Source organism: Acipenser ruthenus, chromosome 15, assembly GCF_902713425.1.
Source record: "Acipenser ruthenus chromosome 15, fAciRut3.2 maternal haplotype, whole genome shotgun sequence".
In the NCBI taxonomy this organism is placed as follows: Eukaryota; Metazoa; Chordata; class Actinopteri; order Acipenseriformes; family Acipenseridae; genus Acipenser; species Acipenser ruthenus.
This window is the reverse complement of record NC_081203.1, coordinates 26,173,569-26,185,821: the sequence shown is the minus strand read 5'-3', so window position 1 is coordinate 26,185,821 and position 12,253 is coordinate 26,173,569. Positions and strand designations below refer to the sequence as shown.

The 12,253-nt window shown below is 36.5% G+C and overlaps 1 protein-coding gene across 6 annotated transcripts in view; it reads left to right on the top strand.

Moving 5' to 3' along the window:
* LOC117422131 (RNA-binding protein Nova-1-like) overlaps positions 1–12,253 on the top strand; it is a 71,077-nt gene that overhangs the window by 25,570 nt on the left and 33,254 nt on the right. The window lies entirely within an intron of this gene.

Sequence of the window (12,253 nt, the reverse complement as noted above, 5' to 3'; positions counted from 1 at the left end):
CAGAGCTTATCTGGGCTCAAGGGTCTATTTGAGGTATTCCAAATAAGTGTTACAGCTACAGCAATTGAAATGGTTCAGTTGACAAGTGGGAGCTTTTGATAAGATAGTTAAAGAAAATTAACTGTGTCCAATGTGAACTACAGTAGAAACATTTATACTTTTTATTTTTAGTTGCTTTGGTAGAGATGGTTAAAATAAAAAGGACTGGGCATTTCTCATGTGTACCACATTAAGAGCAATAGAACAACCACATTTAACATAGAACTACATGAGTAGCAGGGATAAGCAAACAGAAGACTACTAAAACATTATTAAACATTATTGAACATCAACCTAACAAAGTATGAAAAGATAGCGCCAATAACAAGAAGTAAGCACTATATATTTAAACAGTTAAAATGTGTTGGATTTGTACTTCCAATAAACCAGTCCAAACCAGAGCCATAGCCATACGCTTTGCTGTGGTTGCTAGGCAATCATCAAATATATACATGTACTGTACAACGGTAGTGTTTCAGGTTATTATGGGATGTCATGACTGCAGTTTGCTTTGGGAACACTATAAAATGTCAATTTGTTTAGATTAAAAAAATATCGTTTTTTTTGTACTGTGGCATGAGGAGTGTCTATTTATTTTCCCAACAATTTGTGGTTCGCATTTGCACTCACAAGCTATAGTATGCTATGAAGTCAGTGTTTAATTCTGGCCCAGGTGTGGACCTGCAGACATTTTTCTTTGGATCCCTCGTTATAGACCTAGATACAAGGCAGGATTTTGTCATTAGTTACATTTTTTCTAAAGCAGTTATTAGTGCAGTATGGTAGACACATTAAAGAAAACCAGGACTACACTTCATACAAGTTTGTTTTAATCTCAGTGCCTTGTAGTTCCAGTAAGTACGTATGTGTCATACACATAGGGTGTGAAGATAATGGTACAAGGTTTCATAACCAAAAAATGAAAACAATAGGTCTTTTTTTTTGTTCAAAATGTTTATGTAGTTTATGTAAATAATTTAAGTATTTATATAGTAAAATAAATGAGGTTTACCCAAATACCTAACAGTTGTTAATTTCTGTCAAATGATGGGATTTTTTTTTACTTAAAGATAAATTCCTATTGCCATAAATGCATTCTATTGTGTGCTGCCCAAAACGTGACCAGAAACCTATAAGTAGAGTGCAAGAGCTTAATTAATGTATTCTCAAAGAATATTTCAAGGACTCCTTTGATTAGACTGAGCAAGCCTCATGAATATTAATCTGTAGAAAACTACATATGAGCCCTTACTTAATTTAAGTCTTGGGTACCCTACGAGGTTAAAAAATAAATTGTACAAAAATTTAAATTTTATTAGTGTGCTCAAAAGCAATGCTAACAATGGAGCAAACCAACAGCCCTGTAACTTGATTAGGAACAGTGCATAGACATTTTCTTATCGTCTTCTCTAATCCTTTTGTCACTTGAAATGATGCACAAGCTTTCACTTCTGATTATATAACCTAAAGCTGTTTTATCACTGAAAATACTGTTGTACAGATGCACACATTTTTGATGCCTTCCATTTGTATTCATTTCGGGCAATCCTTTCATTATCATTTGTTTGCTTTGAGTTTGGAGAGGGGGTAGAAATCTGTCATAAACATTGAAAAATAGATCTGCATACATTGTACCCTAATAAGCATGATGATAGCACAATGTCAAAGTGTGAGGTAAATATACTGTTGCACTGAATATTCACATTGCAATTTGCTATAAATTATTCAGATTTCAATTGAACATGTTGAAATGTATAGTTATTGCTGTAATGTGCTTTTACATGAATCTTACATGAGTCAGTTGTTGCTTGCTGGTGGATTCCTGCTCCATTCCCTCCCTACCGGAAACCCTTTCCAAGCCATTATGCAGTATTTTAATGTAAGCATTTTGAATTCCTACTACCTCCCATCTTCTCCTTCCAGCTCATTTAAATAGCCTTGTTTCATAAAGTTGTAACTTAAGATGACACCCAGCTCTTTTGACAAACAAATTTCACAGCTTATAATAAACAAGACTCATCGGTCTACAGTTATGTGTGTGTGTGCATACATTCTATTTACTCAGTTTTGTCTGAATACATTAGTTTTTGCCTATGTTCAAAGCATTTTTTTGTGCATATTCCACATTGAACCCTGTATACAAATGCTAAGAAAAGGGCCATGTATTGACCCCCCCCCCCAGTTATTTATACTATTCATTGGTTATTGATTCTCTGTTTAAATATTCCCCGTCCTGAGTATTAACACAGTAAATGTGACACTCTTTAAGCATAAGTATTTTTAATGAACAACTTCTGATGTACTAATGTATATGACTCAATTTCATAAGCGATAACAGGTTGGGGGTGTTGTAAACAGATTTTAAAAGCGTAATGTTATTTGGATATATATTCAAAAAGCAGAACAAATCCAATAATTTGTATTCTTTTTAAGATTTTTATTTTTTTTCTAAATCCACTGTTGTCCCTTCTGCTTGTATTTATGCTCAGTCCAGAAGTCAGGAGACTTATTGTACAGAGTACTGGAGTTTTTATACAGTATAAAGAAGCCAACGGATCAATGCAATATTTTCTGTGATATGCTATTAAATGGTAACCATTTTACTTTTGTAACTCCCAAAAGCATTGTTTTTAATGTCCATTCTCATCTCTAGTGAGTTTGCGTGCTCAATGAGGTGGAGTAAGCTAACCTGGGCAAAGAGTGGAACAAAGTTACTTCACACCATCAAGAACAGAAAGTGCAATGTTGTCTGCCACCTTTTGTTTTTCTTTTGGATTCTCTTCATATTTTGGCCCTGTTCCATACACTACATGAGCAGCTCAGCTTCAGGCACATGTTTCTGAAGTGTGTTGACAGCAGTTCTGCTTCATTGGTCAGCAACCTGAAAATGTTCTCTGTGCAGGATATGAATAAAAAAAAAAATCAATTTTGGAAGCACCAATTAATCAGCATTCAGTGTATGCCAAGAACGACTAGGACGGTAGGGTGTCATCAAGGCCATGTATTGTAGGTGTCTTGGATGTGGTAAGCCAAGCCATGACTTCTTTAAATTAATTCTGATACTCAGAAAAAGCCAGTGTATCAGTAAGCATTCTGTCAGCAGCATTCTGTACCAGTTCAGACCTGTATAATTAACTCATTATTTAACTTCTGGTAGGCCAGAAAACTAAGTCGGACCAAGAGAAATGCAAAGTTTTGCCTTTTAAATTAGGATTTCTAACTTTTTTTTATATATATATAATTTAGTTGTTGCCAATTAGTTTTTATTATTTTCTCCCCAATTTGAAATGCCCAATTATTTTTTAGGCTCGGCTCACCGCTACCACCCCTGCGCTGACTCGGGAGGGGCGAAGATGAACACACGCTGTCCTCCGAAGCGTGTGCCATTAGTCGCCTGCTTTTTTACACGCTGCAGACTCACCGTGCAGCCGCCTCAGAGCTACAGTGTCAGAGGACAACGTAGCTCTGGGCAGCTTACAGGCAAGCCCGCAGGCGCCCGGCCAGACTACAGGGGTCGCTGGTGTGCGGTGAGCCGAGGACACCCTGGCCGACCTAACCCTCCCTCCCCCCAGGCGACGCTCTGCCAAATGAGCGCCGCCCCCTGGAAGCTGCCGTCCACGGTCGGCTGTGGAATAGCCTGGACTCGAACTCGCGACGTCCAGGCTATAGAGCGCATCCTGTACTCTAGCGAGTGCTTTTACTGGATGCGCCACTCGGGAGCCTAAGGATTTCTAACTTTGGTTAGGTTTGTTGATTGTGCAAAATGGGGCTACCCAAGTGGCATATAAGATAACATTGATGTAGCAAATCAATGGAAATATAATAAGGTAGACTTATTTATCTCTTTTATTGTTCAAGTTTATTCAAAATTGCTGAAAAAAATCTTTACAGCAAGGCAGGAAACATTCTTGAGAAAAAAAGACTACCCTTTTCCAATATACTATACCTTAAGTATTGTTTAGGTGATGTGCACATGTGTCTAGAAAGAGACGAAGAATGATAATGAATAGACCTAAAGCTGTCAAATTTCATGACATTTGCAATTCAACTGTTTAATTCCTTCTCAGAGTAAGTTATAAGTGATTTGTTCTTCCATAGCAGTATTAGAGTTAATCCGTCCCAACACCTAAGGTAATTATTAAATTCAAATTTTCCTGTGCTACCCTCACACAATTCATTATGAGGGCTTTGTGTCTGCCTTCAGGGGAACGTCTGTAAGTGACAAATAATTATCAGCAGTGCAGCATTACAGATCATTTAACAGAGTTGCTTGCAATGGCTGCTAACCCAGGTACACCCTGCTTGCAGTATTTTGCAGTTCATTGCATCAGATCAGATTAAGAGTGGGAGAATAGTTTTGGGGTTCTATTAACTGCTTTCATTACCCCATCCTTTATATCAAACTTGTAACGTAGGACCAGGATTGATGGTACATTTACTGTAATACCCTTTCCTTCTAGCTTAAATAAAGCAGGATGAAATGATAGAAAGCTTATTGTTAAATTGCTTTTCTAAATAGTGCTGAATAATTTATTGCTAGATGAAAGTAAAGGCTTGATAGCACCGAAAAAGCCCTCTGGACACTGGCGGTGGTTCACACATGAAAGTCTAATGACAGGCTTCCTCACACTGCCTGGAAGCCTCAATCCTGACCTCAGGGTACTGCTCCCCACAGCATGGCAACGGGTTTTCACTCGACAACTCCGTTGTGATTGGTTGTGCTCAACTGCATTATGTTTTTGTAAAATGGGGGGGACGGACGGACGGACGACTCTCTTCACTAATGGCAGAACAAGAAAAAATGATATGGGTTCAAATGCTTAAAGACTGCTTCTGATGATGTATTTAAATTTAAGGGATTTTTTTTTGCACCAATGTTACACTTGCATGAAGAAAAAAAAAGTTGTGAAAAGCAGCTACAGTATGCACACAGTTTTATGTAGCAAATTGCTTTACCAGATTAGCTATGGTACGTCCCTTTAGCCCACTAAAAATTGTTTTAATATACAAGACTTGGATTGCTGAACTGACTCTGTTGTAGACTGCAGCTGGGAAGACCAAGGTTCTGTTTTCTAGATTGTGTGCTTGCACTTACTAATGTGTGTCAATAGAGCTACTTGCAGCTACTTTAACTGAGCGAAACATACTGCAAGAAGCAGGGTAAATGTGCAAAAGACTGCTGTTCATGCCCTTCAAACTTTGTAAATCATAATTTATATTCTAATTAACTGTATTAATTTTATTTTCTACTGCAGTCCTTAGAAGCAGGCCAATCTACTATTTTAATGTATCAAGGCACTAAATATATATACAGTATAGAAAAGGTTCTCAGTGACAGTCCAATATGTGGCAGGTTTGTAAGGAAAAACGAGAGCTTACTGTGTCCAGCTGCCTTGGAAATACATTACAATCACTTCTGGCAACGGCACTATTACACATGCATAAACAATGGGAGAAAGATGACCCAAGGAAATTGCACTCAACTGGAAACCTTTTTTTTTTTTTCTGTTAGTAAATTAGATAAAAGGTTTCTGCCAAGGCCTGGTTGTTGACTATTGGAAAAAGTTACTTATAAGACAGTTGACGGCATCTGTGTTATTAATTGCAGCTGAGTCCACCCTGCAATGACTGCTAATAAATGAAAATACATTTTAAAAAATTGCAAATTTAAAGCAGAAAGCTGTTTCAGGCTTTAAAAAAATGGGGGAATCTGTGAAGGGTTCCTGTTACAAAATAGTTCTCGCATATGAGGTGGTGTTCCTTGATTAAAAAAAATAATAATAATTTTAGTTATTCCATACAGGTTGGCAGCCAACAGAGGGAGTGGGAGTTTATTGTATTTCTTTTTCTTTGTGGAAGTTCATGTCACGCAGGCAAGCTGTTAAGGGCAGAGTAGAGCAACCTTGAATAATTTAAAATGGAGATGGAGGAAATGCACACCCAGTTAAACATTTAAAAAAGTTCAACAATTGTGGGTCTCCAGAATGACATGCTTCTTGTTCTCTTAGTTTTCTTTCTAATTTGTTCCACAAGCAGATCTCTCTCTTCTTGGTTAAACTGTCCAGTTTTAGGTTACCATTCCGGAATTCTCTTTTGTTCCCATCTGTTAATCCACTTGCACGGATTTGTGTTACAGTATTATTGTGCTTCATGTTCATTTTTGCAAAATGTAATGTACAGTAGGTTGAAGTGTTTATTTGTGTATTTTTATGTAAAGGGGTCGTCCAAAATGATCAGCAAATGCAGCAAGCATACACAACCCCTCCACCCCCCCCACCACTCCTCCAAAAGCACATAAAAATAATGGCATCCGAAGCTGGCCCTAGATTTTCAAAATAAAATGTTTTTACTCATGAAGTGAAACACTGAAGCTGGAAGATTTTTAGTTTAAAAAAATAAATAAAATAAAAAACTTAAATATGTTTGAATTACTGAACACTGTTTGTTTATTAATTGACCAGTCATGGGCATACAGAGTTTTGCATGTAATAATTGATCAAATGTAGTCATGCACCAGGTGTTTAATTCTGGTCCTTAACAAATGGATGCATAGAGAGGAATTAATAATGTATTCAATTCATTCATCCCCTCTTTGAATACTCTGCTTCACACCCTGAGACATGGCAGTGCAAACTGTCTGTAAAGTTCAAAACAGCCTCATCATTCAGGTTGAGACTGACCTCAAAAAATCTTGAACGTCTGCTTTCTCTGTCTCCCTGGCTGGCATTTGGGCCACTGATGGATGGGACAAAGTGAGCCAAGAAATACCATATTTGAAGAGAGATTGTATTAGCATAGAGGATATATAAACAGTTTACTAACACAGAGACACTTTCATAGTATGGTACACACAGTCCTGAGTCTGACACAAATATGGAACCTGTTTGCTGACATCACAGTGCTAACTGGTAGCGAAACACTCCTTGTGAGCACAATGAGCTTTTTTACTTGTGTGCCGAAAAGTCCGCCTATTGCACATCGGTTTAAATCAAGTCTTGAGAGAAAAGTCTTGGGTACTGGCATGCAGTTGAATGCATCTTTCAGATTCTGAAGGATAGTTTAAATATTCATTAGAAGAACAAAGTAAATTGTGCAAAAAAAAGGTTTTATTAAGATTTCACAACATTAATACCAACACTGTAAGCATTATCTTCTGTAATTACACTGACTGTGTAAAACCATATCCACCACAATTACATTTATTTAACCCCGTTTTATCAATGTTCTGCAAATATGGTGCACAAAAATAAACCAATACAGGCATTTTGCAGTACTGAATTCTTTCTCAAATACTGATGTATAAATTAACAGTCCTAAAAGCCTTATAATTTGTTCAAATCTGCTGTAAAACCCTTACTGTTGCAAAGAGTAATATAAGCTTGTGATTCTACTAATGTATTAAAATAGATTGTTTGTAAATATTGTGGGTTTCCTGTTGCATTGCTGTTAACTTTAGCAACCATTTAGCGTGGTCACACAAGACGTCTATAGAGTCGTGGTTATGTATTTGTAACTAAAGCATGTTTTTCAAGCTTTAACAATGGCATTAGGGACAACCCAAATCTGTTTAACTGCAGTTAACGTGGTTTGGTATAAATGAAAACTCTCCAGAGTGTAGTTTCACCCGAGACGCTGATTTATGGTTTTGCTTGGCAAGGGCTCAGAATGGCTTTGGTTTTTCCATTCCTGTTTCCATTGAAGGCTTCGGGTGTTGGAGTTTGCACTGTCTCTGCTTAGGGCATCTGTCTTTACTGGGCACCGAAGGCTTCTGGGTTGGGTTCCAAGCTTGGGGATTCGGAGAAACAAAGGTTTTGGGTGTCAACACATATTGAGCTAAGAGAACAGAACAGGAAGTTCTCGAAGCCAACAAATCCCTGGACATTTTACAAGGACCCAGTAATGAAAAGCATGTGTACTGTAGTTGCAAATGAATGTTTTACAAGCGGGTTTTAGCTTCATCAAACCTACATAATGCTCTGTGATTATGTTGCAAAGCATAACATAACAATTAGCTGTCGTGTAGTTAAAGGTGGTTCGATTTGTTTGTATTGTTTATAAGCTTTATCACTTTAAATATATGCTGCCTTTAACCGCAGCTGCTGGTTTTTCACTGGCCTTAAAAGTCTTATGTCGAAATACCAAATAAAAATAGTACAAGCTGTATTGTGCTATATTGTTAGTTTTAAATGAGTTCAAGGAGTATTTTATTATCAGAAATAGAACATTTGTTTCTTTGTATTCCCTTGATGGCTTTAATATAATGACATCACATGGAAAGTATTATTTAGTTGGAAAGCCTTAATGATGACCTTATAGCTATGTGAAGGGTATGGCAGTCTGCTGAAAGATGTTTTAGTATTTAGTGCAAATGTGCACAGATTTTCTTTTTCACTTCTCTGAATTAACATTTTGAGTGTGAAATTTTTCAAAAAAAGCAATGACACGATTTTAAGGCTCTAAAATCTGCACTTTTTTTTTCTTTTGTTTACTTCACGCATATTCAAATTACTCAAATGTCAAATATACTGTAGAGGGATAAAAAGGCGAATCATGCCCAACAACATTTATGTTTGTTACATCATTCATCTGTGTAGTTGCCAGCGATTTATATATCTTCACTGGGAGTTCTTCAGACTTTCTTCAAGAAATATGGTGTCATGACTTCAGCCTATTAAAATGCTCTCGCTGAGACCTGTTTCTGGTTATGGAATATTGTTTCCTCATGTTTTTCTGCTTCATGTATTTAGATGTTGGTGTAACTGGTTTATGTCATTAGAAAGTCTTTTTTTCTCTTTATAAAAAATAGAAACAGGATATTAGTTTTTCAAAGCTGTCTGTGTCCTGCTTTAAAATGGCTGATTTGATACCAGACAGCTGTTTTATTTTTTAAACCCTCCCGTAAGGTAGAAATAAATTGCTGATGCATAATTTGAAGCATTATAATAGGACACCTTTTATGCCTTTTTTTGTAAATGCCACTACATTCTATATTATATGTATGTATTTATTAATTTTAAAAGGCTAAACAATGGAGTTGAGGGAAATTCGATCAAGCTCTGCAGAGTTGTTGTTAAATGTTCATTATTTAATGTCAACCAATGTCTGCTCATTGCATTCCTACATTATTTGACTGGGGCAAAATTGATCCCAGTGACTGGGAAGAAAATATGTAAGGATCATTAATCACAGGCTGGGGTGATTGTGCTTCCCTCATTTTATTCGCTGTGTTTGCTTCACGTTTTGGTAACCACAGTGTGTGTTTTGACCAGTAAATATTTAATAATCTGTCAAAACCCTTCAGTCAGAATGTGTCAAGGGCACCTTTTAACCGGTCTATTGTTTTTAAAGAGGGTTTTCTGACATTATGGTGTATTATAGCTAATCTTATTAGCAAACACACAACCACAAGTAACCCTCTGTCATGAGATCATTAGTTAAGGGTGTTGATTTAAATAAGGGCAGTCCATCTTGCAAGTCGAATTTAAAGTGTTCTAGCATGAAAAATCTATTTTTCCTTCTATGTACTGTGTATATATATTTTTTTGTGGGGGGGGTTATTGACTAGCGGTACACATTGCACTGTTCAAAGGCATTGACATGTTCTCATGGTTTTATTGTAGAATGAGAGTTGGCTGTTTCCATGACAACATTTCTCTTTTGAGCTCCACTCAGAAGCTTGGAGGATTCAATCATGATTGTTAATCTGGTGGAAATGTTATAGAATTTGGTATTTAAAAACTGTCGTGTTTATTACAACAGTGTCTTGTATTTTAACTGGGGGAGGGGCGACAAACCATATCATAATCTGTCTGATTCAGAATTGACTCGGTGCACATGTAAATTGATATACAGAATGGGGGAAACCAGTCATGGGTGATTTACATGCTACTGGGCTACTAGTCCAAAGACTTATCTTGAAACAAATGTACCATTTTAAAGAATGTCCTGCTGTTCTGCTAGTCCTGTAATTGTGTGTTTTTTTTTTTTTTTTTTAAAGTTATTCTACACAAAGATTGCTTGAATATCAATGATTATTAAAAGGTCCAAAATGAGTAAAAATAAATAAATAAATAAAAAGGCCCAGCCTGACTGACACCCCATATCTGCGGTCAGAAATTGTGTATTAAAACCTTTGGGCTGGAAAAGGCGGTGTGGGCAAAGTTAAGAAGCCTGCAAGTTGTTTGCTGTGGAGGCTCAGCAGTGACAGGTAAATAAATTACTTTATTGGAAGGCAAGGCAAATCGCTTTAACCAACACATGCTAGGTCCCTGTGGATTCTGCTATAGCCTAATTAAGAGGTACAGTGACCAAGCCAGTTAGGCAAATGTTACAGCTTTATTCTGTAGATAATGTGTTATCTGTTATGGTCATATTACACCTGGTGTGTGTGTTTTTGTGTGTGAATTTGGTCAAAGCATTTTTCTTAAGGAAGAGGAAACTGATAAGAATTCCATGCAGTGCATTCCTAAATGTCTAACCTGCATACAAACATGTTTGCAGTTGCAATATTAAAAGCATTTTTTTTTTCACTGCGATTTGAAGTGTTTTGTTGTGACTGCACAATAGCAGTGAATTGCTGTGAAGTAAGGATTGCTCACATACTATAATGGACACAGTTTTTCTGTGTAATGTCAAGGACAGATTGCTTAAACATTTTCCTTTTTCATTTTGTTTAATTTCATCATGTGGTAATTTAAATGTATGTAATGGATCATTTATTTAATAAATAGGTGTTAAATATGCCCTCACTGTTTTGCAGTTTACTGAGGCCTCTGCCCCAAGGTCTGAATCATCTGGCTCCTTATTGTTTCTCCTGCAGTTGTCTTTTTGAATTGTTCTGTCTGAATGACCAATTTTTAAGTTTTATGTACAGGGTGATTTAGAAAGGAAGTTTAGCACATCAATTCACCATATCACTGATGTGGTAAACTTACTTTCTAATCACCCTGTTTCATGTTGGAGATAGTTAGTGTATTTTATTGATCAATGCCTTCAGCATTTTACACCACAGAGAATAGTGTCGAACCATATATATATTGATATTCTTGCTAACAAACTACAGAATTGGTACAGTGTATATAATGTAGATGCCACATGTTAAGGTCCTGTGGGTTCATAAAGAATGGAGATATTGCCATCTGTTAATGTGTTTCGTTGAAGATAGAAATGGAAGAATAACATTGAGTAAAATAATGTTTTATTTTCAAATTTAAATTCATATGCTTCCTCATTACTTTTAAATATGATGAGTAACACTTTTAGAATGTTGTGCTGTTAGTTGTATGTAGTCTGTTCAGTACATGCCAAGGGCTGTATCAAATAAATAATGATAATGATGAGCACATTATATACTAGAGTTACCAAAAGGAGGAGCTTGGCAAAAATGCTGATATTACAGCAGGCATTCCCTGCAGTAGCTCTGCATGACTCTGCCCTTATTCCTTTTATTGACTTAAGGACAATTAAAATAGGTGATGACACAACCTCATGAACAGTGTTTATTGTTTATGATGTTGAAGACACCCATCTTTTTGTCAAAGATATTCCCACAGTGACCCAGCATCAGTGGCAACCCATCCCTGGTTCTGACAATTGTATCCAGCCCTGCAGTGCAGCAAGAATGAAGCTGTTCTGCATCTGTCACCTTACCATACTCCACAACTGAGATCTAGCTTTCTGTTTTTTTTCTGTTTGGGTTTTCTGCTTTTTGATTGTTTTCTAGCCTTGACTTTGAGACTTACCTACAGAATAAAGTTATTTTCAGTTTTTAAACACTGAGCACATGTTGTGCCTTTTGGTAGTTTAATTTTAATAAAGAGTTGTTTCTGCTCCAAATGTAATTAATTCTGGTATCATGTACTGGGAAAAAAAAAAGATTTCTGATGAAAGGATTTCAATAGTGACTACTCTGGGTAGGCATTAAATAATTCATGGGGGGAAAAAAGCCTCTAAAGGAAGAAGCTAGATGAAATATAAGTGTAACCACATTCTGTCTGAGTTTGAAATTGCGGTAATATACCACGAGCTTGGCCATTTTAAATGTATGCATCTTTAATTTTTTATGATGTGCACAGGACTGGGTCTTGTTTCCTTTTTACCTCCTGATCACTTGCATTACTGTTCAGTATCAGGGTTTCAAGTTTAATACAAAAGTGCTTTTCATACATGTCAATAAACGTGTTTTTTGCATCACTAAAAATATTTTTTAAAACTA